Genomic DNA, 15096 nt, shown 5'->3' with positions numbered 1-15096 from the left:
ATGATTCTCCTGTAACCACAATGAATTCATTGATCCTTGTGGGCATGGAGACTGTTCCCCACCTCAGAGTCATTGTGAATCTCCATGGGATTCACAGGGTGATCTTTCTTCTTTAATATTTAGAGATCGATGAGTGTGTTGTTCTCTTTAACAACCACAATTATCATAGGATATTTGCCTACGTTTTTACAATGAAGAGTATATATATATATATATATATATATATATATATATATATATACATATTAGTTACTTTTTATTGCTGTGATTAAACATCATGGCCAAGGAAACTTAACAGAGAAGAAATTTATCTGGGCTTATGGTTCCAGAGGATTGGAGTCTATGATGGTGGAATGGAGGCAGCAGGCAACACACATGGAGGCTGGAGCAGGAGCTGAATGGCAAACCACCTACATATAGAAAGCAGAGAGAGCCACCTAGAAATGTCACAGTAGCAAGTCTTTACATCCTCAAAGATGCTTGCAGTGACATCCTTCCTCCTGTGAGGTCATACCTCCTATGCCAACCCAAACAGCACCATCAACTGAACAAAGTATTCAAATTGCCTAAGAATATTAGGGACATTTTCATTAAAAGCATTGCCACCTATTAATTAATGTCAGAGCTGCTGACAGGGTGTAAGTGCTTTCAGTACCTGTGGACACTTGCACACTCTTGCGGGGTATTGTTACTCTTTTCTGTCGAAGTGTTTGAATTCTTTATGTATTCTGACTTGCTCTGTATTTGTCCCATTCTGTAGATTTTTTCTCTTTATCCTGTTGATTATTTCCACCAGTTCTCTGAGAGGTTTTGATTGTTAGAGGCAATCTCATTGTCTTTTTTTTTTTTTTTTCATTTTGATTCACGCAGAGTGAGCTTCAAAGACAATTGGGGAAGTTTGAACTTTACAAAAGGGAAGAACAGAGTTTAGTTGGAATGAATTAGTTCCAGTACGGTGCAGGCCGTACTATCTCATGCGTCTTCAGGAGGCAGCATCTAGACATGGGAAAGTAAGAGAACAAAAAATGAATATAGGCACTAAAACTGACAAGTAGGTGCTGGAGTGGGGCTCCTTTTAAATCTCTCTCTTTGAAATCCTCGTTAATAAATAAAATAGGACCTGTGCTACATGTTCTATATCTGTGCACCTGGACTGGATCTTTTCTCTGGCCAAAATTCATCTCTACAAGATATATAGATCATTACCTCTCTCTCGTTTCCTTTGGGTTTTTTTTTTTTAATATCGTCTCAAAGAAATTTTCCTTCTTTACATTTACAACCCTCAATGCATGCCATACCTCAGAGTCTTCTCTGCTTTACAGTCCCTCTAGCAACCACTCCAAATATTCCACTTACCTATTTTGTAAATTGCCTAGTTCTGAACTATAGGACTAGTCATTGAAGGATTGTGCTTTTTCATGTGGTTAGCTTCTATGTCCCAAGGACAAAGAACAATGACATACCAGTTCTTTGATTCAATACTTTAAAACTATCGTGTAACCTTCAGTTAGAGGCAATTTTTTCTCACCTTTCAAATTTTCAGGGCAGCCATGACAGAGCCTCAGTGATCATGCCAGGTGTGACTGTGATTCTCATCCACTGGTAGCAGATGAAAAGTTTTACCAATGCTAAGGTATTGTAGGTGGCTACAGAACATTGTGCCATCACAATCTGAAAATGGTAATATTGAGACAAGAAGAGGAAATAGTCTCCATTTGATTGACTATCATTTATTTATCTCAAGCCCTCTTGGAATACTATTCGATCCTTTTATTTTGCTGTTTCCACATTTTATACCTTGTCTCCTGAATTGAGAGCTCTGCTATACCCCATTCAAAATATGATTCTTAAATACTGTAAAACCGAGAACCTCACACATTCAATGAAGGCTGGGGTGACATTTCAGCATTTTATCCATTAACATAGACATTATTGTCTGAAAAGCTTTTAAGTGTTGTTTTTCAAAGTCACTTATAAATAGTCAGTATTTTACTTGAGAACTCTCTATTCACTCTCCATCCCCTTTTTCTAGCTGAATGACCTTAATAGTTACTTCATAGAGAATATTTTTAATGATTTACTGCCATTTTACCCTGTTCAGAAACATTTAATGGAACACAGATTTTCAACCTGAATCTTAACTTGATATCAGCCAATTTGTGTTCCAGTAAATGTTTCTGAAGAGGATAAAATTGTGCTAAATCACTTAAAAACATAATTTATATGAAAAGATAGACCTAAGAAATTTATGAGATTACATAATGGAATCTGTAACATTGAGGGTTTTTTTTTTCATATTAGAGAAGCAACTGTCAGAAAAATTTCCCTTCTAATGCTATAGAAGTCCTGTGACCTTGAAGCTCAGACTAGATTCTAGTCAATGACTTCTCAAAATTTGCCCTGGTTTCACAATGTTAGAGAGAAGGTTTGTCTGCACCCTCTTGTGCCAACATTGTTTAGTACTTTTGCCTAGGTAAAAGGCCTTTCATTTTCCTTATTGTTCAAACCTCAAGTCAGGGGTTCACACATGAGAGTAGCATTCTCCTGCCCCTGAACAAGACCATGCCATCCAAAACCTTTGAGTTTCTTCTGAAAACCAATTGTAAAACATCACTAATAGAGTTCATAGCCAATACCCACCAAATAGTTACTGAACAGCAGGAAGGAAAGTTAAGGGATGTCATGCCAGCATCCTGGCTCATTGTGGAGGTTGTGAAGTTCCAAAGTCCTGAAAGTAATTTGGGAAGAAATGTCTTTTAATTCCTTCTGCACACCTGGGAATCAGGAATCTCTGCATTTACGGAAAGTGGAAACCAAAGTGTTCTGTGGGGGCATGTTTAATGTAAATATCTCATACAAATGTTGCTGTGTTTTTATAAAAAAAAATGTATCTAGATTTAACATTTAAATTCAGTTATTGATTTCAGAGCAAATAGCTTTGACACATTTTCCCAGGTTGTTCAATCAGATTTTCCTTTCCCTGGGGCAACTTTTGGAATAGAGAAGTACATCCTGTCTTCATTTATCTTATTAGAATGTCAAGGTCTCTAACCACGTTTGGGTAGGGTGAATTGTTTAGGAACTCTGCAATACTGCAGTTTTCCTTCCTGCTCATAATTCCTATAATGTGTTTATGTTGTCCCTAGATAATAATTTCTCATCATTTTCTAGTTTAGTAAGTGCATTTTGGTGTTTTTTAATATACCACGGGGTTAGATCTCCCAATTACCAGTGACTGTTTTGATATTACACATCATATCCTAAGTGTATAAAGTTTTTCAGAATCTATTTCAGCCTAAAAGACCCAGTAGGCTCATATTAAATTCTTATTCTCCCACAACATGCCTCCTATATAAGAAAGTGTGTGTGTGTGTATATACACATACATATATATATTCACCTATTCCTGTCTCATCTCTCTCTCTCTCCTATATTTTCTCTCTCTCTATTCTTTCTGTACATAGTCTCTTTTCTCCTTTTTTCTCTCCTTTGCTCCCTCTTTTCCTACTCCTTACTCACTACTATTTCTTTTCCAAAAATTGTAAATTATAGTATCACAGAAGCTAAATTTTTCTAAATGTGGTATCAAGGTGCAAAATCCAAGCTAGGAACTCTCAGAAGTACGATGGAGGCTGGAGAGATGGTTTATCAGTTGAGTGATTGGTGATCTTCCAGAAGACCTGAATTGAATTCTTACCACCTACAGTGGGTTACTCATACTGATTACAATTCCACCTCCAGGGGATCCAATATCCTTTTCTGGATTTTATAAATACATGCACACACGTGGCAGACACAAAGGCATGCATCCATACTTGTAAATAAAAAACTTAAATAATTCTTTAAAAAAAATAGAAACTGTCAGAGGTATGAAAGAATGCTTTTTTGTGGATGTTCCTTGGATGCCACAATAATCTACCAATCTACTTTCCAATTTTAATTGTTAGTGTTTTATTTCTCTTTATAAACGAGATAATGAGATTTGAGTATTGAAGGGCAGAAATTTAATTGACATTGTAATAAACAACCACCTGAAGTAAGCTTTCACAAAATGACACTAGTACTCGATGGAAATTTTAACTACATTGAAAGTGAGTATAAACGGCTACTTTTTGTAATATTCTGTCAGACATAGCACCTTTGAGGATCCCCTTTCAATCAGCATTAAGCAAAAGATTCTTTTAAAAGACATGAAAATTAGCAATTATATTTTGTGATTTCCCAATGTACTTTAGCATTTCTCCCATGGATTAGATGATGTCAGTGCACAGTTCAGGGTAAATTCACAAATGGGATATAAACTGGCTGTATTATGAGTAAAGAGCATAACAGACATTTTTCAGGGAAAATTGTTTGAGTTTAGCAGATCCATTATTTTATGTTAGGAAATACATCATATTTGTGGTAGTAATGTGATTATTTACTCTCCAGGTGTTTGTTATTGTCTCAAATAATATTTAAAAACCTGAGAAATTTACACTAATGTGCTTTAAGTTGCACCGCAACAACAGACTTTGTGCCTACACAGAAGTATCACATTCTGACATGAGGGGCTTTTGTGACACAAACTAGTGCTATATGGTTGGCCATTTCTTGATGAAGGCTTAGCTATTAGGAGCAGGACAAATGTGGTCATTTCTGTGCATTGTTATTTGATCTAAATATCTTAGCATTACTTTCCTTAGTGTTACTATTTTACTACAATAGACATTTTTAATATTTAGGTATATATAGAGATGCATACCAAATGACATAAGAAAATATATTTTCATTAATTATTACATTGCTTGCATTATGTGCATTAATACTACATTAAAATCTATTATGTGCTTTCAAGTCATCTAATTAATTGTTTAAATAGAAGCCCACCTTAGGATGTTGAGGATTTAATAAAATGTCTAATTATATTTTATTTGCAATTATTTAATTATAATCATAATTTAACTTTTATTTTCTACACAGTATTTTTTTCTCAGTCTCCCACATTAGGTCCATTTGTAGACTATTGTTTTTGCTCAAGAAAATGCTGTATTTTACAGCCAGATGATAACTGACTGCATTTTAAATAATCAAATGTTATATGTCATTGTGTCACTGCATGGCAATTTTTTACATACGTTTGATCTGTAACAATGAATTACCTGTGAATTTAGTTCATCTGGTTCAAAAGAACTCATACATAGTATATCCAAGATCTTTGTTCCTACTGCATTTGTGAGAACCTAAAAAAAATAACTGAACAGATTATATATGTTTCGTCCATATTAGCATGATTCCTAAATCATTAATCAGTATCACAGCCATCCTTGGTTACTTTGTATGTTAGTCTAATTGTCATTTCACAGTAGTAATTCTGCTTCCAAAGGGTGTAAACACACTTCAGCAAGAGATGGGTTGTATTTTGGGGAGTGAGATAGATACTCCTCAGGGAAAAAAAAGTTGACATACTTTATGTTTTATCAGTTTCAATATTTTAGATATAAATAGTCCTTCTCTATAGAAAACCACTTCAGGATATTTCATTATAGTTGTGCAAATTTGTAAATTTAAATTCACCAGTAAGAATTAAATTAATTCAACATAAATAGCATACCTTTTCTCTCTGCTGCCAACAGCTTTCTACCAACACTTCAGGAAAAACAGACTTTTACTTGGGCAAAAAGTTTCTTTCCTCAGAATGAGGCTGAAATGACAATTATAGTGGACTTTCAACTATTTATTTTAAATCCAGGAAATTTACCTTATACACACCAAGTTGGTACTTATCTGGTCAGTTTTCTCAATTGGATCTGTTATGCTAAAATAACAATTCATCTCATGAGTAGAGCTGGTTCTGCAGAATTTGTATTGGATTTGTTGAAACACTGTTTATTTTTGTTCCGACGTTTCACCTCATGCCTGTGGATTATTGTTGGTTTTAACAACAATGAAAGGCCCATATTACACTCCAGAATCTTGCTGCCTGTAGAGTGGTTAACAATAGATAAAACACATATATTCTTGGCATCCTTTGTGAAGTACCTTGGACAATTACTGTAGCATTACTTATAGCAAGCTTCAATGAAACTACAGAGCAAACTGATTTTTTTTCACAAACTTTTTGTGTGTAAGTGCTTTCTGTTATTAAAGTAGCAAAGCTTTTTCTGCTGATATTTGTGTGATCCTTAACAATGAGACAATAGACCATGAGAAAAGTCAGTACAATTTCATAGGATAGGTAGAACCTGCTTGACACACAAAGAAAAATACATCCAATTAGGAAAATTGTTAACTGTGAAGTTAAGCTTCATAAAGGAATCAAAATGGTCCCGCATTGCATACTATTCTTGATGGTTCCTTGTATGGCATATCTTTAAGTATTCACAGTATGTGCCTTATGATGATCAGTCAACGGAGCACACCTGGACTGTCTGCTTCATCTGTGATACACTTTTGCTGTTTACCATCAGAATGGTATTTGTCCTGTTCGGCGGCCTTCTTTACCTTGGGTATAAAATGGAATTGGGAGAGACAGCAGAGATCAACAAGACAGAAGGAAGTAAAAATATTCATTTCTGTTAGTTTTCCAAAAAGAATACCATAATTATATATTGGAGTGAATAACATCTTCGTGGAAAAGTTATTGTGTGGGAAATAGGAACAGGATTTTTAGTGATAAAGGACAATTTTTTACCACTAAAGTTTATAAAACTATTAGATGGTCCTGTAAAGTATATCATATTTATGGTCATCTAATACTATTATTTTGAGACTTAAGTGAGATGGTCTACATAATATCCTTGTGACACTGCTTAGCACTTATTGAATATTAATATCTGCATAGACGTTGCATTTAAATATTAGTAACGTAATACCCAAAATGAAAAAAAAACACTTTTTAGGAGTATTTTTATTGGAAATAAAGTTTGAACATTATCAGTTTATTCTATTAGAATTTCATGAGTTGGTTGGGTGGTTGATTGTTGATTGATGTGATACAGCCAGGACTACAGTTATCCAAGCCTCAGTTGATCTAAAGGTACCAGACAGTTGACTGACATATGTGCAGCCTCAACTTGAATTTCTACACTGTGTTCCACTGGGATCAAAGACAGATGGGCCTCATTTCATCTCTGTATGGTAAGCCATCTTGTCTGTAAAAGCACCAATTACTTTTATATTGTTTAGATTAGAGTAAGATTAGTTAGTCATAATAATTTCTGAAAGTCTTTTGTTTATCTGTTATACCGTATCCTTTTACATCTCTAGGTATGTTTATTTTTCTCTTCTCTGTTTATTTCTCAATTAGTCAAGTTGTTTTGTTGATATTTTCAAATAGCAAGATCATTATGTTCTGCCTGATAGTTTTCTTATTTTATGTTTTGTATGTTTTTGAGAATTTCATACTTAACCACCACATTTTATAATAATGTTTGGGGCTCCAAATAGTCACGATTTCTGCTATTATCTTTATTAAGTCTTTCCTTTTGCTAATTTGAAGTTTGGCTTTCCTTGTATGATGGTTTGAATGAAAATGGCACCCACAGATTTATAGGCAATGACATTATTGGAAGTGTGGCCTTGTTGGAGTAGGTGTGGCCCTACTGAAGGAAGTGTGTCACCTGGGGTGAGCTTTGAGTTTTCAGAAGCTCAAGCCAGGCCCAGTGTCACTCTCTCTTCCTGCTGCCTGAGGATTTGGATGTAGAACTCTAAGTTACCTCTCCAGAACCATGTATGCTTCCTTGTTGCCATGCTTTTCCATCATGATGGTGATGGACTAAACCTCTGAACCTGTATGCCAATCACAATTAAATGCTTTCCTTTAAAAGAGTTGCCATAGTCATGGTGTCTCTTCATAGCAATAAAAACCTTAACTAAGACATCTTGCTTTTCTAGTATTTTGAGACACAATTCTGAGCCAGATGTTTGACAGTTTTCTATTCTTTTATACGTGGTCATTTGTTTCTATAAAGTGACTATTAGTAAAACTTTTGCTATATCTTATATTAAGTTCTTAGCACAATCTGAATTTACTGTGTTTTCATACTTTTCTATGTTTTATACAATCTTACATTTTCTTTTTCATCACTATTTTTGTTTGTTTTTTTTCAAGACAGGGTTTCTCTATGTAGTTTTGGTGCCTGTCCTGGATCTCGCTCTGTAAACCAGGCTGGCCTTGAACTCAGAGATCCACCTAGCTCTACCTTCCGAGGGCTGGGATTAAATGCATGCACCACCACCACCTGGCTTCACTATTTTTTTTTAAATTTTCTTTCAGTATAACTAAATTCCTTTAAGAATTTCTTCTAGATCTAATATGATGGAGATACATTTTTTTTTCAGTGGCAAGGTTTTTATCTCTCTTGGCTTTGCTGGGTATAATAGTTTAGGTTGTGAATCTCCTGTTCATCTTTTTTTCTTTTTTTTAATATAAAATTAATTTTATTTGAATGTGTGAAGCCAAAATGTATAGAAGTGAGAGATAAGCATATATAATTCATTTACAAAATAACCACTTGGTTACTTCATTAAATAGTAATATTATATATACTCTATCATATTATATGTAAATGATATTTTCAGCATGCTTGATTGCAAACAGATTTTCCTTGACAGCATTGTATAGATTGCCATTTTCTCTACATGTAACATTTTTTTTTTAAATTTTTATTTTGCAATACAATTCAGTTCTACATATCAGCCATGGATTCCCTTGTTCTCCCCCCTCCCGCCCCCCTCACCTTCCCCCCAGTCCGCCCCCCCATTCCCATCTCCTCCAGGGCAAAGTCTTCCCCACAGACTGAGATCAACCTGATAGACTCAGTCCGGGCAGGTCCAGTCCCCTCCTCCCAGGCCGAGCCAAGCGACCCTGCATAGGCCCCAGGTTTCAAACAGCCAACTCATGCAATGAGCACAGGACCCGGTCCCACTGCCTGGATGCCTCCCAAACAGATCAGGCCAATCAACTGTCTCACCCACTCAGAGGGCCTGATCCAGTTGGTGACCCCTCAGCCATTGGTTCATATTTCGAGTGTTTCCGTTTTTTTGGCTATTTGTCTCTGTGCTTTATCCAACCTTGGTCTCAACAATTCTCGCTCATATAAACCCTCCTCATTCTCGCTAATTGGACTCCCAGAGATCCACCTGGGGCCTAGTCATGGATCTCTGCATCCAGATCCCTCAGTAGTTGGATGTGGTTTCTAGCACCACAATTAGGGTGTTTGGCCATCCCATCACCAGAGTAGGTCAGTTCGGACTGTCTCTCGACCATTGCCAGCAGTCTGTTGTGGAGGTATCTTTGTGGATTTCTGTGGGCCTCTCTAGCACTTTGCTTCTTCCTATTCTTATGTGGTCTTCATTTACCATGGTCTCCTATTCCTTGTTCTCCCTCTCTGTTGTTGATCCAGCTAGGATCTCCCACTCACCCAAGCTCTCTTTCCCTCGACCCTTGCCCTTCACTACCCCCACTCATGTCCAGGCTGTTCATGTAGATCTCATTCCATTTCTCTGTCATTGGGCGATCCCTGTGTCTTTCTTGGGGTCCTGTTTTCCAGGTAGCCTCCCTGGTGATGTGAGTAGCAGTCCAGTCATCCTTGTTCCACATCTAGTATCCTGCTATGAGTGAGTACATACCATATTTGTCTTTCTGAATCTGGGATACCTCACTCAGGATGATTTTTTTCTAGATCCATTCATTTGTCTGCAAACCTCATGATGTCATTGTTTTTCTCTGCTGAGTAGTATTCCATTGTGTATATGTACCACGTTTTGTTTATCCATTCTTCAGTTGAAGGGCATCTAGGTTGTTTCCATGTTCTGGCTATTACAAACAATGCTGATATGAACATAGCTGACCAAGTGCTCTTGTGGTGTGGTTGAGCATTCCTTGGGTATATGCCCAAGAGTGGTATAGCTGGATCTTGGGGGAGATGGATTCCCAATTTTCTAAGAAAGCACCATATTCCATATTGATTTCCAAAGTGGTTGTACAAGCTTGCATTCCCACCAGCAGTGGAGGAGAGTTCCCCTAGCTCCACAGCCTCTCCAGCATAATGTGTCTTCAGTGTTTTTGATCTTAGCCATTCTGACAGGCATAAGGTGGTATCTCAGAGTTCTTTTGATTTGCATTTCCCTGATGATTAGGGATGTTGAGCAATTCCTTAAATGTCTTTCAGCCATTTGAGTTTCCTCTGTTGAGAATTCTCTGTTTAGTTCTATAGCCCATTTCTTAATTGGACTGTTGGGCATTTTGATGTCTAATTTCTTGAGTTCTTTATGTATTCTGGATATCAGTCCTCTGTCAGATGTGGGGTTGGTGAAGATCTTTTCCCATTATGTAGGCTGTCGCTTTGCATTGTTGACCGTATCCTTTGCTCTACAAAAGCTTCTCAGTTTCAAGAGGTCCCATTGATTGATTGTTTCTCTCAGTGTCTGTGCTACTGGTGTTCTATTTAGGAAGTGGTCTCCTATGCCAATGCGTTCAAGACTACTTCCTACTTTCTCTTCTAGCAGGTTCAGAGTAGCTGGATTTATGTTGAGGTCCTTGATCCACTTGGACTTAAGTTTTGTGCACGGTGATAGATATGGATCTATTTGCAGCCTTCTACATGTTGATATCCAGTTTTGCCAGCACCATTTGTTGAAGATGTTTTCTTTTTTCCATTGTGCACTTTTGGCTTCTTTGTCAAAAATTATTTGTTCATAGGTGTGCAGATTAATGTCAGGGTCTTCAATTCGATTCCATTGGTCCACATGTCGGTTTTTATGCCAGTACCAAGCTGTTTTTATTACTGTAGCTCTATAGTAGAGCTTGAAGTCAGGGATTGTGATGCCTCCAGAGGTTGTGTTATTGTACAGGATTCTTTTGGCTATCCTGGGTTTTTTGTTTTTCCATATGAAGTTGAGTATTATTCTTTCCAGGTCTGTGAAGAATTGTGTTGGTATTTTGATGGGGATTGCATTGAATCTGTAGATTGCTTTTGTAGATTGCCATTTTTACTGTTAGTCCTGCCTATCCATGAGCATGGGAGATCTTTCCATTTTCTGACATATTCTTCAATTTCTTTTTTCAGGGACTTAAAGTTTTTGTCATATAGGCCCTTCACTTGCTTGGTTAGTGTTACCCCAAGGTATTTTATGTCATTTGTGGCTATAGTAAAGGGTGATGTATCTCTGATTTCCTTCTCTACTTCTTTGTCCATTGTATATAGGAGGGCTACTGATTTTTTTGTGTTGATCTTGTATCCTGCTATGTTGCTGAAGGTGTTTATCAGTTCCTTGGTGGAATCTTTGGGGTTGCTCAAGTATACTATCATGTCATCTGCAAACAGGGAAAGCTTGACTTCTTCCTTTCCAATTTGTATCCCCTTAATCTCCTTCTGTTGTCTTATTGCTCTGGCTAGAACTTCAAGTACTATATTGAATAAGTATGGGGAGAGCGGACAGCCTTGCCTCGTTCCTGATTTTAGTGGAATTGCTTTGAGTTTCTCTCCATTTAATTTGATGTTGGCTGTTGGCTTGCTGTAAATTGCCTTTATTGTGTTTAGGTATGTTCCCTGTATTCCGGATTGCTCCAAGACCTTCATCATGAAGGGGTGTTGGATCTTGTCAAATGCCTTTTCAGCATCTAGTGAGATGATCATGTGGTTTTTTTTTTTTGAGTTTGTTTATATGGTGTATCACATTGACAGACTTTCGTATGTTGAACCATCCTTGCATCCCTGGAATGAATCCTACTTGATCATGGTGGATAATTGTTTTGATGTGTTCTTGGAGTCTGTTTGCCAGTATTTTATTGAGTATTTTTGCATCAATGTTCATGAGGGAGATCGGTCTGTAGTTCTCTTTCTTTGTTGTATCCTTGTTTGGTTTAGGAATCAGGGTAATTGTAGCCTCACAGAAGGAGTTTGATAATATTCCTTCTGTTTCTTTTGTGTGGAACAATTTAGAGAGTATTGGTATTAACTCTTCTTTGAAGATCTGGTAGAATTCTGCGCTGAAACCATCTGGTCCTGGGCTTTTTTTGGTTGGGAGACTTTTAATGACTGTTTCTATTTCGTTAGGGGTTATTGGACTATTTAAATAGTTTATCTGGTCTTGATTTAATTTAGGTATGTGGTACCTATCCAGAAAATTATCCATTTCTTTTAGGTTTTCCAGTTTTGTGGAATAGAGGTTTTTGAAGTATGACCTGATGATTCTCTGGATTTCCTCAATGTCTGTTGTTATGTCCTCCTTTTCATTTCTGATTTTGTTGATTTGGATGCTCTCTCTCTGTCATTTGGTTAGTTTGGATAAGGGCTTGTCTATATTGTTGATTTTCTCAAAGAACCAACTCTTTGTTTCATTAATTTTTTGTATTGTTCTCTTTGTTTCTATTTTATTGATTTCAGCTCTCACTTTGATAATTTCCTGGCATCTATTTTTCCTGGGAGACTTTGCTTCTTCCTGTTCTAGAACTTTCAGGTGTGCTGTTAAGTCACTAGTGTGAGATTTCTCCAGCTTATTTATGTGGGCATTTAGTGCTATGAATTTCCCTCTTAGTACTGCTTTCATAGTGTCCCATAGGTTTGAATATGTGGTGTCTTAATTTTCGTTGATCTCTAGGAAGTCTTTAATTTCTTTCTTTATTTCTTCCTTAACCCATTGGTGATTCAGGTGGGTATTGTTCAGTTTCCATGAGATTGTAGGTTTTCTGTAGTTTTTGTTGTTGTTGAAATCCAACTTTAGACCATGGTGGTCTGATAGAACACAGGAGGTTATTCCAATTGTTTTGTATATGTTTAGATTTGTTTTGTGGCCAAGTATGTGGTCAATTTTAGAGAAGGTTCCATGGGGTGCTGAGAAGAAGGTATACTATGGAAATTTTTGGCTAGTCTGTCTGATACACAAGGATTCTTCTGGAATGTGTACTTTCAAGCAATTTTGGTCACATGATGTTTTATTTACTTGATTTCTCTTGGACCATGTGAATTTTCCATCTTTCAGCTTTCAGATGTTGATTGGAAGATTCTCGTGAGTAAATTTAATTTGAATACTCAGTCATTTCATTGAAGTTCATGTGCTTCCTTTGAAATTCCAGTTTATAAACTATAATATACTAATTTCAGGTGTTCTGCTCAAATTTTCACTAATGTTTTCAGGCATATAACTGATATCATAAAGAAGAAACAGGGTGTTTCCATCACAACATATTTCCTTGTGTTTCTTTTTAGTCATCTCTTTTTATTACCTGGACGATCACCATTCTGATTTTTATCCACATTTTTATTTTTCAACCATTGATATGTTATTTTATTGGAGCCATATAGATTGCAGCTTTTGAGCATGATTTATTTTACTTAGCATGGTGCTTATACTGCATCTATTAATAATTTGTTAATTTTTTGAGTTTATATCATTACATTTATTTATTGATTTGTGCGTGGGAGGCATACTAAAGCCATGGTGTGCATGCATACGTCAAAGGACAACTTGCAGAAGTTGGTTCTCTTTGAACGTGCTGAGAATGCAGCTCAGGTTGCCAGGCCTGACAGGGTATATTACCTGATGAGCCATCTCACCAGATCTAGTAATGTTTATCTAAACCAGAATCATGTTAAACATATGCTAATTTACTATAACCTTTTGGTCATTCACTAATTGATATCTATCACTTAGTTATTTCTATTTTGGTGTCTAAGATACAGCTGATGATGGGATCCATGTGTAGGATTTAAGTAGCTACACATTTTTATCTTATGACTCTGAACTTAGTTCTTCCTGTGCTGAAAGTTTGAAAGTCAAAATCCAAGAAAGGATATTTGCCATTGGCTTACAATTTGCCTCCCAATTTTTGCTTCATTGGATAATTAAATTTTCTTCCAATTTTGTGTCAATGAAATTGGATATGTTGGAAGTAAACATGGAATGTTTTATGTAAAGCTGTTTAAAGTGTATAGAATACTATAGTTATAGTAACAAAGTCTCATATAACTTTTCTTCTTTCCACATTGTACTTACCTTGCCCACTACAATTGCCATCTACATTGGAGTTTAGTCAGTATTCAGTTTTCAATAGATGGCTACCAAATATAATTAGTCAGCTATTCCTTTCATTCTGTACAGTCTCACCTGTTATGCTCAAATATTAATATTTGTTTCTTACACTTCTTGTACCTATCATTACTACTATGTGTGGTGATATATTGTGTACCCTAATAAACTTTGCCTGAAGATTAGAGAACAGAACAAGCCAGGCAGCGGTGGCACACACCTTTAATCCCAATACTTGGGAATCACATGCTTTTAATTCTAGCTCTTCAGATTTCATGCCTTTACTTGGGAAGCTCACAAGCCTTTAATCTCAGGAAGTGATGGCTGGGCAGAGGAAGTTATTATAAGGTATGAGGACACAGGAACTGAGGCTTTTTCAGGCTGAGGAGTCCTAGAGGTAAGACATGGCTTGTTCCTTTGTCTCTCTGATCTTTCAGCATTTGCCCTAATATCTGGCACTGGGATTTTTTATTAAGACCATTTAGGAATTCTCATTACAACTACACCCAGCAGTCTTGATAGCTATACTATGAGCTTCCTGGAGCTACATAGTCTAACTATAGGAATCTGTTGGATAGAAGTTGCAGAGCTTTAAAACTTCTTTTGATAACTGATGAAATTGAGGGGGAATTATGTGACTATAATAAATGCTGGTAATATATTTTGGGGGGATTTACTGGCATGTTCAACTTTTTTGCATGTATATTTTAACATCTACAGATATGGGCTAATGATTGTATTTTAGACATATTCTATAAACCTTGGATAAAGTGAAGTACACAGGTGCAAAATTTGCTGCTTTTCTATTGATTATGACTTCCGTTTCTGCACAGCTTGAGGAAATATGTATGTGTTAAAGAATTTTTTATCATAATTTTCTTCTCTTTATCTTTGATATATATTGGAAACATTTCCATTTCCATAATAACTCCTTGAAGATAACATACAGTGAAAAAATAGAACAATAGTCTATCAGAAAGTGTTATTTTCCCAGTTGAGAATCTGTTTGTAATAGTGCATATAAATATTTCAATCAACTAAATACCACATTGAAAACTGCCTGTGAGATCGATACCTGTTGAA

At 36.3% G+C, this 15096-nt stretch overlaps 1 long non-coding RNA gene across 1 annotated transcript; it reads right to left on the bottom strand.

The window, feature by feature from the left end:
• Nucleotides 1–832: 832 nt before the first annotated feature.
• On the bottom strand, nt 833–1595 carry LOC131905686 (uncharacterized). Its single transcript, XR_009378015.1, has 2 exons — nt 1529–1595; nt 833–996 (listed from the first exon to the last, which is right to left on the bottom strand). It is a non-coding gene; the product is annotated as an uncharacterized LOC131905686 (long non-coding RNA).
• Between the last annotated feature and the right edge of the window lie 13501 nt (nt 1596–15096).

This window comes from Peromyscus eremicus, chromosome 3 (genome assembly GCF_949786415.1).
Source record: "Peromyscus eremicus chromosome 3, PerEre_H2_v1, whole genome shotgun sequence".
NCBI classification, from domain to species: Eukaryota; Metazoa; Chordata; class Mammalia; order Rodentia; family Cricetidae; genus Peromyscus; species Peromyscus eremicus.
The sequence above is the reverse complement of the archived record's forward strand: the minus strand, read 5'-3'. Positions and strand labels throughout refer to the sequence as shown.